The sequence below is a fragment of the Thermobia domestica genome, chromosome 9 (genome assembly GCF_964235325.1).
Source record: "Thermobia domestica chromosome 9, izTheDome1.hap1.1, whole genome shotgun sequence".
NCBI lineage: Eukaryota > Metazoa > Arthropoda > Insecta > Zygentoma > Lepismatidae > Thermobia > Thermobia domestica.
Window position 1 is genome coordinate 7,185,225 of NC_137462.1, and position 15,709 is coordinate 7,200,933.

At 38.6% G+C, this 15,709-nt stretch overlaps 1 protein-coding gene across 1 annotated transcript in view; it reads right to left on the reverse strand.

Moving 5' to 3' along the window:
* LOC145694374 (beta-glucuronidase-like) overlaps positions 1-11,370 on the reverse strand; it is a 64,494-nt gene extending 53,124 nt beyond the window's left edge. The window contains exon 1 of the mRNA XM_081770540.1: positions 11,262-11,370. The gene's annotated coding sequence lies outside the window, so the exon portion shown is untranslated. The remainder of the gene's footprint in view (positions 1-11,261) is intronic.
* Between the last annotated feature and the right edge of the window lie 4,339 nt (positions 11,371-15,709).

The window sequence follows — 15,709 nt, forward strand, 5'->3', positions numbered from 1 at the left end:
TTTTGAAAATCAAAGATCAATCATACTCACCCAGAGAGCATACCGTCAATGTGCGCCTGACTTAACTGCTCCAGATTTTTTCCTTTGGGGATATCTCAAAGAACATGTATAGCTATGTCGAGCCAACAACCATCGAGCAACTCAAAAACAACATAAGGGCAGAGATCCGTGCGTTACAGCCAGTAACTCTTCGTAAAGTTATGGACAATGTACTGAAAAGATCCAACCTTTTATAAGGCTGCAAATGGCGGACATTTGAAGGACATAATTTTTCACACATAGTGTTTTCAAATCTCCTAAACATGTACTTCTTTCCTGTGACAAGAATAATTACTTGCATTTACAAACAGAAACGTTATACACTGTTTCAACCCATGCGTGACATATGTGCCACCCTGTACAAAGGAAGTGTCAAACAGCAAATTTAATTCCTTATTTCGGGAAAAAAGAGAGAAAAATAAATCTTTCCTTCTTATATTTACCAATGAGCAACAACCATTAATATTACAGATATTTTTTGTTATGTTCATACCCAAAATGAAAGTAATGAATTTACCTAACAGGCTGACCTGATTGCACTTTCGATGTAATTGTAACAGTAACAGTGTCATTGGACTAGCATTATTTTTTTCTCTTTCTTTAATTTGACATACATAGCTATATGAGCAGTGCCACTGTTATTATTGGTATGAAAGAAACAAAGAAAATAACTTTCAAACGGCATATTATCATGCCACAATACGTACAAAGTAATCACTGCTGGCGGAGCATTAGAAACAAATACTTAAGAAATTCCATACACAGTACGTGAGACCAGTTTACACCGACGTCATTAACAACTATCATCTAGAACAACAGAACTCCCTCGTGGCTACATGGTTAGAGTATGAGGAAAACCTGTGTTCGATTCCCTGTAGGAACTCACTTGTTCAGATCCCATCATGGGCGTCCGCAATTTTTTTTTTCCCAGGGCGGGCGGGCATATTAAGTCCTTCGTTTTTTAAAACTTGTGGTAAAAGGTAGAATGATTCGGAGTAAATGGTTTTCATATGACGTGAAGCTTGTTGAGGAATCTTAAAAGATAATGAATAAAATGTTAGAAAACTTGAGAAAGGGCTGTGGAGAATACGAGATAAAAATAAATGTTGGAAAGCCAAAAGCCATGGTAACTGGAACGAGGATAGAAAATAGAACAGGTGACTAGTTTTTGATACCTGGGTAGTATTATTAGTGATGATATGAAGTGTGAACGAGAAATAAAAGCAAGGGTAGGAATGGTGAAAGAAGCCTTTAGGAGGAAGGAAAGACTATTTTGTGAGACCTTAAAGAAAGACTTGAGAAAGAGACTCATAAAATGCTTCGTGCTGAGTATTGTACTGTAGACCTATGGGGAAGAAACATGGACTTATGAAAAAATGATGAAAAGCGACTGGAAACTTTCGAACTGTGACTGTGAGTGTGGAGAATAAAGGAATGAATTAGATGGTTCGAGCGGAAAGCGAATGAGAGGGTATTAGAAATGGTGGAGGAGAAAAGAACAATTTTAGATATTATTAAGAAGAGGAAGAGAAACTGGTTGGGACATTGGCTAAGAAGGAACTGTATCATGAGGGACTTCTACAGAGTATTAGAAATGGTGGAGGAGAAAAGAACAATTTTAGATATTATTAAGAAGAGAAAGAGAAACTGGTTAGGATACTGAGCAAGAAGAAACTGTATCATGAGGGATGTGTTGGAAAGTATGGTGGCAGGAAAGAAAGGAAGGGGACGAAGAATACTACAATTAATGGACAATATCAAAACATAAAAGTCGTACGTGAAGACGAAGAGGTTAGTGGAAGACTGCGGAGCATGGAAGCTCCTCAGTTGCGAGAAATGACCTGCCAACAATGGCAGAATACCTATGATGATGATCTTTGAAAATAATTTATGGTCTTCTAGCACTCAGCTCGAAATATGGAAAGGGAAATGAGTCATACAGGGACGATTTGTATAGTACCATCCAGGTGTTCTTAGTACAGCACAGTAGCCCAGTAGTAGTGACTATCCCCTGGTGAGATAATGTGCTGAGTCGATCCCAGAACATGTGAGTTTGTACTATAGAATTAGGGATGCGCACGAGACAATATTTATGGCTGTCTCGACTCGAAAATGTGCTGTAAAAGTGATGTCTCGACTCGAAAATTATATATTTTTCTATTGAAAGAGCCGTGTCTCGACTCGAATTTTGTCAGGAAAATCCTGTCTCAACTCGTCTCGTGCGCATCCCTATATAGAATATCGTGTCCGTGAGTTTTCTCGCGGTTCTCCCATATTTTCATTCCACCAATCATTTCGCCAATAATTATTCACCCTCAATTAACCTAGAGGATGTAAATGTGAGACGTAAAATAAGAAATTCCATTTCAATTATTCTCCACACCCACATTTCGAAAGCCTCTGTTTTTGTCTATGTTGAAGAGTACAACATTTGTCGAATCTTTCACTTAACCGTTTATGAACAATATTTGTGGTCAAATGGCTAGCGCTCTCGCCTACAATGCATGTGGTCCCAGTTTCGATTCCGGCTGGGAGATCATTGAACGCATTGCTGTAGGTCAGAGTTCACCTTAAACTGTAAGTCCGTGTATCATATAGCCTAGGTGCTGTAAAAGGACGGTAAAGCTGAATCAAGAACTTTCAAACAACCTTTACTCTATAAACCCGAGAATTTATATGCCTGACTTCACCACTATTTTCCTTTGATTAAATACTAACTTTCTCATAAATGAAATATAAATACAGTATTTGTAAAGCCACACCATTATACTACCATAGAAAATATAAGTTTTAATAAAAAATAAACATGAATAGTTCATAAATTGTTTTGTCATGAGTAAAGACCTTTTGCGGAAAAGTAGTTATGAGAACATCGAAAAAAGAAAACTTTATTTTTTGGAAATTCTGATAGATATGAAATGATCGACCTCTGTTTAAGAAAGTAGAGTTTTCTTTTCACCGTATGAAATGAACAAGTTGTTGTGAGCAATTGACGTTACAAAATAAATAAATAAAAAGTTGGACAAAGGCAAATATGTAATTTTCTGACTCATGGTCTTTTCAAAACTACTGATTCAAATAGTATTTACACATTTCTGACCACAAATTTGAATTAGCCTTCTTTATCGATATCCAGACCAATATCATTTGAAGATGTTATTCTCAAAATTAGTCCAGTAACAAATAATGCTATTTACCTTACTGGTTTGAAAAGATTTGATGTTGCTCACAGTTGAAAATTATTCACATGAGAATGTTGTTCGGAATATAAAAAGAACCCATGCAGCTCAATTACGAATGTTTACGTGCTTGTTCTGTAGGCAAACACATAAACCAATTACATTACAGCTATTAAATTTCTTCACTTTATAGATTAGGTATCTCATCGGAAGGTCGATTAAGCTAATTTCTAGGTGTTGACAACATTAATTATAGGAAAATCATAATAAAACTTTTATTAAACATTTTGATGTACGCCACACATTTCTGTGCAGAAAGCATTGTTGTTCTGTGACGTCATAGCAAATCTATAAAGCAAACAGTTAACAAACAGACAAACAGCAAATTGAAAATGAAATGAAATTTCTAGAGCTCCTTCGTGGCTAAGCGGTTAGCGTACGCGCCTTTGGTATGGGAGACCCGGGTTCGATTCCTGGCGGGAGCTCATGTGGTTCAGATTCCATGTTAATCAGTAGGTTCCGGTTCCGTTTCATATAGCTTTGCTCCTGAAAGGGACGTCAACACAAATCATTACACAATATGCCCCAATAATATATACATTTTAAATGTTGTATTACATACTTCGTGGAGTTTCAAATGATTCTAATAACCTATAGAAGAAATGCAGAAAAAAAAAAAAAAAACAGTTAAGAATGCTCGAAGCGCATTGCAAGAACGAACTTTAAAATAATTATTTTTTCGAAATTTGTATGAAATTGTATATTAAATTTATTTGATTAAATTCAATAGACAATACACTTACATATTTGAAACCTACGTTTAGAGGATCCATTGAATTAGATATATTAAACTGTCACTTTTTATTACCTTGTATATACTGAAAATCAGGGATGTAATGGAGGGTATACGCGGGTATACGGTGTATACCCACCTCTAATTTTTGGAAGCTATCGTATAGCCACCTAAAGTTTAGAAATTACGCGGGTATACGCTATATTCAATCTATTATATATTTACTTCATTGAAACAAACAACAACTGCTTTTCATGCACTGTATTTCAAAACAAAAAATCACACTCAACATCTGGTCTTCAGGCTGTTGCCTTAAATGAGGTCTAAATTCTTTTAAATGTTTGCGTTTTCGGAGGGTGAGAATCGACCGAGAATTCCTTCCATAATGGAAAACAGCACTCAACCTGAAGTGTTTTTTGCTCAAGTTGTCACATGCGCTGTTCCTACCTTCCGAAAACTGACCTCTGCCATTATAATAAAATAAAGCCAAACTGTTTCGAGATGCTTTTCTTGGAAACTCTTTTGTTTCTAAAGATCAGTGAGGGATAGAGTTGAGTGGTGAGAAGTAGGACCTACATTCATGTGGTGAGATTGAAGTTGTTCTGTTTTGACACAACAATGACCACAGTTTCTACACTTTCTTTGATCCAAATTTAAAGTCTGCTGATTAGATATAATTTGAGCGAAGCAATATGAGATCGAACCAGTTCCTCTCTAATCGCGGAAGGTGATTCCGACAAATGTGTCTTTATTTTATTTGAAGGGTTAAGAAGAAATTAATGAATGTATTTGCGCCAAGGAATCGTTGACTTTCACAAAAATTACAAAACACGTGACCTATCGTTGTTTCGTTTTCGTTCAGATAAAGAATATGTGAAGAAAATTTCTGAACAGGAGAGGATAGAAAACAAAAGTCAGGAAAGACTTGTAACGCATGAGAATGTCACAGCAATTTAAGATCATTTCAGTACAGGCATCACTTCAAAAATATTTGATTAGTAATGTTTAAATTTCATTGTCTCTTGATGAATAAGAGTTGTTTCGCAATTTGCAAGATGACCAAGGTGTTAGAAAATTGGTTAAAATGGAAAGGAGACAATAGTTGTGTAAATTCCGTCGACGAAAATGTACAAGCAAAGACATCGAGAACTAGTGAAGGAAAATCCAAAGATGTTAATTTGCCGGCTACTACTTCAGAGAAAAACATAAGTATACCTAAGTATTTATTTATTTATTTCACATTATAAAGTTTGTTATGGCATCTCCCGATTGATGACGAAAATGCAAGGATAACCTGTTTCGTTAAAAGCAGTGGAAAGGAGACTACCTGGGGCGTATAAGTTAGGTACCATTCCGATATTTGTCTAGTGCGAATGAAGAAAACCCTCTCTTAGGATAGCTGATGTGCGAAGTCTCTTTTACACCTTCTTGACCGATTTATTATTATTATTATTATTATTATTATTATTATTATTATTATTATTATTATTATTATTATTATTGGAATTTATATCTGTGCGAACGGTCCCAGGCTAAATTTAACGAGAAACGGGTATTCGAGTAATTCTACTTTTAAAAAATCAAAAACCAACCGTCCTCACTGGCCTCCGTAGGCTTTTCTTTGACAGATTAAGTTAATGCTGGAAAAGTACACCAGCTTATAAGTCCAGACATCATCCTTTTAAAATACTTTTGACTGACAGTGTGCTCAAGACTTACTAATGTATTAAGCAGTAATGAAACACCTTTCAATATCTGAAAAAAATATCTGATCGCGGAAATTATAATCTACCTAGAAGAGCTAGATTTGCGTTTTTTTTACTTGCTTTCTCGCTTTTAAGAAAAAAAAATTAAAATGCAAATTTAAGTTAAAAATCTAGGAAAGATTAATTTTTTCTTTTTAGTTTACAACTTTTTATAAAAGACTTTAAGGGGGAGAACGTTGTTTTTGGCTTCGTCTTTGTCTATTTTTCCTTTTTTTTCAAGGTATATGTTTATTTTATTTTATTTATTTAACAATCACCAGATACAGCTCAGAGGCCATTTTATACTGGATATCTAACAACAGCAATGGAAAGGATTTGGAAAGGTATTGGGCAGGGTCTGTCTAGTAGGTATTATGCCAGCATTTGCCTGGTAGGACTGAGGAAAATTCTAGAAGAAACCCAGTCAGGATGGTTGGCAGCAGGAATCGAACTCACGACCTCCCGAATGCGAAGCCAACGATCTACCACTTGAGCTACTTCGCTCGGTAAGATTGTCTTTTGTGACTTTTTCTTTTTGAATCGCTCCTAACGGAAGACCTAAGCCTCAGAACATCTTGAATGTAGCGTTTTTCGAAAATACAAGTATGGTTTTCTCTGAAATTCACCATACCACTTCTCCTAACACTATTAGTCTTTTCGTTACTAATGCTCGAAGTTTAATTTTCTGCAATTACCCGCGCTTATAACTTGGAAAGAACGCCGCTTTCGACTTCGGTGTAATAAATTATTTTGCTTGTTTTCGTGTCTACTTTCAACCCCCAAGTGCTGTAGTAGGAATATATATAAAGATAACCAAGGAAGTTCTGTCGCTTTTTCACCCACTTCCTTCGAACATCCATATGTCACATAAGACGTACCTGGAAGATCAAAAATAGTACCCATCAGCATCGGACGATCTTCTGCCAACGTACTGGAAGGCCATGGATTCCATTGCTGTAGAACTTGGTGGGCCGTGAAGCGGAGAAGGTATCAAGTGCATTTTGTACCTCTACTAGGGATTTGAATTGGCGTGTTCTACGGTGAGCGTTCAAGGAATGGAACAGGTGATAATCAGACGGTGCAATGTCCGAAGAGTATGGTGGATCCAATAGTATTTCCCACCCAAGGCGTAGAATGGCCTTGGGCTTAGCCACGTAGGGGTTAGCGTTGTTCTGTGACAGGAGAATCCTTATGCGATTCAGAAGTTCTGGCTCCAGAATTTTGATTTTTTCTTGAACACGGCTCAACTGCTGACAATACATAGTTGCATTGATGCTCTGACTAGCTGGAAGCAGTTCCCGATGCAGGATGTCATGAGCAGTCCACCGAACACACAGGAGGAACTTCTTCTGGTGTAGTGCTGGTTTAGGCTGTTTTGGAACCGCTTCATGGGATGCTAACGAACGATAACGGCGCCACGGGGCTTCGTACAAGACCCAATTCTCATCACATGTCAACACCCTGTCCAGAATTGGCTCCTTACTCAGACGAGACAGCAAAGAGACACATATGTCTGCTCGCGTTGCCTTATCCCGGAGTCAAATCATGTGGGATCCATCAACCCAACATATAGTGTCTCCCAAGTTCATGGATGTGCTGCTGAATGGTTTTTCCACTCACACTGAATTGTAGTCCCAGTTCCTCACATGTCTGGCCACTGTTCGCCTTAATTACTGTCTAAAAATCTTCATTTTGTACATGTGTTCGTCTTCCGGCACGTGGTGTGTCTTCGAGTATTTCATCACCGCTCTTAAACTTGTTCAACCACCGCTGCATTGTCTTCGTAGTCACAACACCCTCACCAAAGGCCTAGCATATCTTCCGCCTCGCCGCAGCGACGTTTGACCCCAGTTTGAACTCGCACAGCATACTCGCGCTTATGTCGCTCTGTGGAGGCCCCATGTTCACTCTCTTTTTAAGCAAGTTCATGGTGTAACTGAACTGCCAGAACCAGGTACTATGTTGGATATACCCAGACCCACATCAACAACTGATCTTCGCCTTATCTCCATTCGCATTCAACCCATGGTGTGAGGGCCAGTTGAACACAGATTTTCAAAAAAGCGACAGAACTTGCTCGGTTATCTTTATATATATATATATATATATATATATATATATATATATATATATATATATATATATATATATATATATATATATATATATATGTGTGTGTGTGTGTGTGTGTGTGTGTGTGTGTAACAAAAGATGAGCGTATACTCACCTAAAAAATCAGCATTACATCATTGCTGAAAATGCAGTTATAACCAATGGTCACGGGTTACTATTTGGTACCAAAATCTTGACCATCCTCATAGGTATTGATTAACACCAATAACGTCTCTCTAAGACTCACGGTTCTCCAGATATAGCTCCTTAAATCTCCCGAGATCGGAACTTTTTTGCCCAATATCTCGGGAGCGGTATATCATAGAGAGATGATATTGGTGTTCATCAATACCTAAAAAGGATGGTGAATATTTTGGTACCAAATAGTAACCGGTAGCCACTGGCTAACTACCCACTGGCCAAACCATATATATATATATATATATATATATATATATATATATATATATATATATATATATATATATATATATATATATATATATATATATATATATATATATATATATATACATATATAAACTATTAGGTTTAGGAGATGCGTTGTCGCCATTATTAAACTTTGTACTGGAATACGCTATAAGGAAAATCAAAGATAGCAACCAGGGTCTAGAATTGAATGGTATTCACCAGGTTATGGCGTATACTGATGATCTAAATTTAATAGGGGATGATAGGAGAACAATAGAAAGAAATGCAGATGTCTTATTAAATGCTTGCAGGGACATGGGTTTAGAAGTAAACGCAGAGAAAACTAAATACATGGAAGTTCGTCCAGGAGAGTAAAATACGGCAAATTATGGATGCGTTAAAATATCGAATAATACTTTTGATAAAGTGGATACTTTCAAATATCTAGGATGAATATTAACGGACGAAAACCATATTCACGAAAAAATTAAATGTCGACTAAAAGCAAGGAATTCGCGTTATTATTCAGTTCAAAATCTCTTGGCATCGCGAATTCTGTCGAGGAATTTGAAGCTTAAAATATATAAAACGATAATCATGCCTGTTGTTCTGTATGGCTGCGAAACATGGTCACTTACTCTGAGGGAAGAACATAGACTGAAAGTATTGAGAACAAGATCCTGAGACGAATATACGGATCCAAGAGAATTGAGGAAACTTCATAACGAGAAACTACATAATTTATACGCTTTACCAAACATTGTTAGGGTCATCAAGTCTAGGAGGCTCAGATGGGCAGGTCATGTAGCTAGAATGGAAGAAAGTAGAAACGCTTTCAAAGTCTTGAGTGGAAGACCAATCGGAAAACGACCATTAGGAAGACCTAGACGCAGATGGGAGGACAATATTAAGATGGATCTCGCAGAGATTGGAATACAAAGTAGAAACTGGATGCAGTTAGCAAAGGATAGAAGTCAGTGGAGAGCTTTTGTGAACGCGGCATTGAACCTCTGGGTTCCATAGGCCATAGAGTTAGTTAGTTAGAGTTATTACGTATAAATAAATGAGAGCATGGTGACTCAGTGGATCGTGCTTATCTTTGGTGCACGGGGTTCCTGGTTCAATCCCCGACCAGTAAGTTTGTGGTGGACAACATCGTGTCCGTGAGTTTTCTCGGGGTACTCCCGTTTCCTCCTACTTTCTTATACTATACCACCAATTTTTCCATCATCAATCATTTGCCATAATCATCATCTTTCTTAGTCTAAAGAGCATAACGTGGGGCATTAAATTGAAAGATTTTATTGAAATTTAACGTAAATATGAAGAATAACAATATTGTAGCCCACTTAATAACAAAAAAAAAAAAAAAGTTGAACTTGATCCGATCATTAATAGTAGAGATAATGGCTGTTCCGTAAATGTTGGCGTTTTAAAGCTTTCAGTGGGGAGGCTGGGGCAAAATCTCCAGGGGGATTTTTTTGGGGGGGGGGACTTCTGTAAAAATGCTTCACTGGTGTTGGTCTATCAATAGGGTGAAACTCAACTTTACTTTGATTATTTTCGAAGTTTGATGTTTTGGGATCTTTTTTGACAGGGCTACAATTCTTTCTGTTGGTTACGGTCATGTTACTACGTTCGCATTATATTCATTACTCTTTACAATTCTTTCCATAAAAAGGATTAGTTTTTGTAATCAACGATGTGGACTGTTGATACCAGGCTGCAAAATTTGAGACCACGTGTTTAAATATAATTCCAACAAAGTGGACAGCTCCTTCGCGGCTAAGTAATTAATCGTTTCATATCTGGTGTGATTTGATTTGACTTTGAATTTAGCATACCTTTCAACAGCGTGGTTATATGAGACGTTTACCTACAGTTGAAAAAGCGATCCGAACCACATGAATTCCCGGCAAGAATTGAACCAGGGTCTTCCACGCCTAAGACGTGTACGCTAACCGCTTAGCCACCAGGGAGCTCATACCTGGTATGCAAACCGGTTCGATTCCTGTTGGGAATACGTATATTTCCGATTTCATGAAGCTACGTCTCACGTATCTCTGAATAAGGGCGTCATTTCAGACTTCGCTTGAGGGGGAAGGGCAAGAGTACCACAGACATAAGATTTCCACGTTTTGTACTAGTATATTAGTATCCAGTCGATTAAAGTATATATATCTTCAAACTCTTGAGGGGGGGCAATTGCCCCTCCCACCCTTCTTAAATGACGCCCCTGCTCTGAATATTGATAAATTCCAAATACACGAATTATTTAGACATGAAATGCGAACGCTAAGAGTTATAAGTACCAAAGTTACAAACGTTTCTGCCGAATCATTTAAAAAAATCACTAAACTAGTCTAAAAGTCACTGGCGTGAGACTAGAAATAAGACTGGGCTGCGGTGGCTCAGTGGTAGAGTAGAGTGTTCACCTCTGGGGCTTGGGGTCCCGGGTTTGATCCCAGCCCCCGCCAAGTGAACTTTATGGTGGACAAACACCATTATGTGCCTGGGTTTCCTTGGGGTTCTCCCACTTCCTTCATTCCATCATCTCATTCATTACTCATCATCATCGTCTCCTTTAGCCTTACCGGCATAACCGGGGACGTAAAACTTAAAGGTTTCATTTTTTAGAAATGAGACTTAAGTGAATGATGTGTGTCAGCGTATTGGCTACTACCGCCGTAGTTTGGCTTTCTAGACCAAATGTCACTGTTTCTTAATTGAAGTAACTTACGAAGCGCCTTAACACGAAGAACTCTATGTCCCGACCCGGTAACGAAGCCAAGACCAAGCGCACCTCAAGCTTACGCACTTACCTATCTAACCACACGGAAACACTTAACAAATATTGCAAAAACCCATCGACCCAATGAGAAAGAACTTTCACAGAGAAATGATATTTGGTAACATCATTGCATTTAAATTATGTAACAAATATTCTTTAAAAGGTCTTACCTGACCGATATTAGAAGAAAGTCAGCGGAACAGGAACAATGGGCCAATCGCTGAATGTCAACGAAAGACACGTGTTTTTTCTGCGAGAGCTGAAAACAAACTGTTCGGATGCTGGACGCGGAGTGGCCTCGCTGAAGGGCGTCGGGAGTTGTTATATGTAAAGAGAAAGGCGTTCAGAGATTACAAAAAGAAGCGTAAGAACTTGATTTTTTTTTTATAAGAAGGAAAAAACAAGCCTGGAGTCTAGCAGGGGTTGGAGAACTTACATACCCATGAGTTTGCGGGGGGAGGGCGGAGGAGTTATGCGATGAAATTAGTGGGAGGAGTCAACTGGGTCCCAGGTAGTACATCAAACTTTGCATAAGAGTTATCTCACAGGAGTAAACGACCAGACAACCAAGCGTCAGTGGAATTTTGCGTGGAACTAGGTATTTAGAGTTAGAGGCTGCGCATTGTTTTCCTTCAGACACTGCGATTACAGAAAATGTGTCATTATGCTGAACGTAATGCTCATGATAAATATTACAAAAAAAAAAAATCATCTTTTTAAAAAATCACGTATTATGACCACGTGCATATCGTGTTCCAGTCAATTTAACGCAGTCTTCAAGAATGTTTTGCAAACTTGGCTCTTCTTAATGCTATTTTGTCTACCAAATGCAAGGATATAGCACTACCTGCCAATGACTTACGATAGACTCATTCGTCTCGCCTACTGATTTGCTGGTTTCTTAGTATAACAAATCGCCGGTTAAAATTTACGAAGGAATTACTCTGAAAAATGGCCGAATTTGATTGAGGTTGATTTCAGATTGGCAGCAGCGAGGCTACATGGGACGTGGATCTACAGCTTAACGTGGAATTCGAACCACACAAGCTCCGGCTAGGAATTGAACCCAGGTCTCCCACAGCAAAGGCACTACGTCAACCGCTTAGCTACGAGGGACCTCAAATGGCCTCATTTAATACAAACAAGTCAGTAATAACTAATTGAAAGACATTCTCAGTATATACATTACTCATATCATGGATAGGGCCCCCCCCAAAAAAAAAAGAAAAAGAAAAAGAAAATGTTCTGTCGTATTTATACGTGGTGGTACGGTGTTAGCAAGTGCTTCCTCTCGTAGCTAGTTGGATGTGGTAGTTTCAGTTGTAAGACGTCAGTTACAGCAAGTCGAACATGGAAACAGATTGTCTTTTACGATCCTGTATACTTTAAAGGCTTAAACTGTTAACAAATAATATGAGATATCAAGAAAAATATACCATATATTTGGTAGGGGTGTGATAGATTATCAACTTCACAATGGTGGTTTAACAAATTTAATCCTCCCCCCAGGACGCACCAAGTACGGAACATTCACAAGCCAAATACGAAGAAGCACTCAAGGTGTCTATTGAGACCGACACGCTCAAGACGAGCTATGGAGGTTTCCATATCTCGGTACACATGCGGTGGGCGACGGGCCCGGATCAAGGTGACCAGACGTCCCGTTTTAGCCGGGACAGTCCCTTATTTTCAACCGTTATCCCGTTTTTTTTTCTGATTCTCAAACGGGACGCCTAAATGTCCCGTTTTTAAGGAAACATGACCCAGGTGTCCCGTAATTATTATTCAAAATATAAATGGTCAATGCTAATTCTACACTCTTCCGTACCAACACTCATTGGGAAGGTTCAGCCTTGCCTAGAACTTCTGAATATTCAAATGAGAATTGAGTGTTCTGTGGTTCAAATGGGAATTCAGTGGGAATTCTGAGTGTTGAAGTAGTTAAAAGTATTTTTGGGTAGTACTTAAGTTAGAAACGATGTTATCATTCTTACTTGTGTATTTTGTAAAATGAAAACATTGCTGAGTCCGAAAATGCAATGTGGAGGTCACACCTCCTCACCCCCTCACCCGTCGCCGATTCGTATGCGTCCCGTTTTTGGAAGTAAAAGTTCTGGTCACCTTGGGCCGGATACTTTCGTGTTTACCTACAGGGTTGTTTGAATCCTCTGCCAACAGGAGGTGATCAGTGTTCACGGCTGTCTGTCCCTTATGGGTCGCCTACAACATGGCTACCAAAATCCGAAAAGCTATGTAGCTTCTCGTCAATGTGTTAAGTTGTAATGCAGAAACCGTTACCAACACATCCACCAACTTGGGAAACTCAATAAAGAGTAGCGGGTCACACAGAAGTTGATTACGGCTGAAACAGCAACACGAATACGCGTTTGCGTTTCTTTGTTGTACTGTCAAGGAAAGGATCCATTTCTTAACAGAGCGCTGAAGTGACTTCTTTACGAGACATCATGCAATTGGCTCTACATGCACGCACTTCGAATCAACCACTCCATGAAAGATATGTGTTTGTGTGGACTGTTCCGGGTATCGTCCGTTGGAAACTGTTTCCACCTACTCAGATGATCAATGCAACTGTGTACTCATAAGAAATTGGAAAGTGTGTTTGAAAATGGAAAACCGTGAAGCTAGTGCTTGCAAATCGCATAGCTGCTATTCAGCGGCGTCGCTGTCATTTTGAAGGCATTATTTTTATGTTCTGCATTATTTTACAATGATTACTGCACTATTTATACTAATGCATTGCTCTGTTTACTCACGTGAAACTGCGCTTCCAAAGCTTCCGAGAACGCTACGTCCCTGGTATTCTGCCTCTTCAAGAGAACACGAAGTCACATGTTACTATGTTGCTAAGGCATTCATGATTTCAGGAGATGACCTGAGTTACCAGTATTTTCGCACTCCTACTTTCATGGTGCAGCAACGAAATTTAATCTTCCAGTTTAACGTCGCATGCTTATGTCCTTTAGGCTAAGGAAGACGGATGATTAAGACAAGTGAATGATGATGGAAAAATTGGTGGGAAGAAACGGGAGAACCTCGAGGAGACCCACGTACACGATATGTTCACCACAAACTTACTTATTCAGGGTTCGAACCAGGGACTCCGAGTACCCGAAGCAAGCACTGTACCACTGATCCATCGTGCTTCATTGTGCGGAGGAAGCAGTTCGGGGTATACGCTTTTCTCGATGTTTAGCATACGTAAGCACCTACTATGCGTTTTCAATCATAGACGGTCGACTTTGTATCTCTTTAAACATCATTTTAATTGGAGCCGCGGTGGCTCAGTGGTAGAGCGTTCACCTCTGGTGCTTGTCGACCCGGGTTCGATCCCAGCCCCCCGCCAAGTGAACTTTGTGGTGGACACCGTGTGCGTGGGTTTCCTCGGAGTTCTCCCGTTTCCTCCCACTCTTCATTCCACTATTTCATTCATTACTCATCATCACGGTCTCCTTTAGCCTAGCCGGCATAACCGTGGGACGTAAAACTCCAAGATTTCATTTCATTTTCATCATTTTAATTTTGCTAAAACATTGTTGGAGATGATCAACGATTTGGAAATTCCAAACCGACCTCAGATGTTCAGGTTATGCAACCCGCGTCACATTATGATTGTGATAATAGGCTGTTCCAAAATTTTCCGTATAGGTTGACTTTCATGTGAATACTATTCATAGACTACCAGTGCGCGCAGTGAAAATGTTCAAAATTGTCCACCATAAGGCAGAGTTTGAGAAATATAAGTCTAAAATAACCGTAATATCATTATTTCAATTCATATTTTTTAAATAGCTTCCTTGCTTTTATGTTGGTTTTTCCCAGTTTCACTTTCCCAGATACTGTAAGGGAGGCGTTGATTTGATAAATAATAATAATGAAAAAAAAATACATTACATCCAATACAACAAATTGGTTTTATTTGGTGTTGTCATAAGAATGACAAGCTATTTTCCTCTTAACGAGAACTGTTTTTTCCTACCTTACGTCATACGTAGAGGAAAACGGCCCTACTAGCCGTTCAGGAGATACATTAAAAGGAAAACATAGTGATCTTAACATCCCTGCTCCCTCATGAAGTAAGGTAAAAATTAAAAACGAGTTGGCCATCGATTGGACACCTCGAATTCCACCATATTGATCGCTCGAAAGTAAAACTATATTAACTCTTAAGTGTATAATTACATTGTACGAGTCGAATCGCAAAATGAGCATTTTCTCCCCCCCCCTCCAAAAAAAATTCGTTTATTTTTACGACATTTTACTCAGAATACAATTTGCTAGGTCATATGGAAAAGTAACGAGGCAAAACTGTTAAAAATTCAGTCAAAGTTTCCAACACTTAAGAAATGCATTAACGTCTTTAGACATGAACCTTCTTTCACAGAAATGGCACAAAAATAACTTGCGTCCTTAAACATGTTGAGGTGCAAAATGTACGTACATATCTTGTAGCGTTTTAAGATGAGTTTGTCACTTAATGGCTTAAAGCAGAATAATTTAGTGCGTGCGCATCCCGCAATTTTGGTCGTTTGAAATTAATTTTGCTCTGCACTAAAACGCTGAGAATATATTTTTTATATAGTAGCAGTAGTTAAACCAA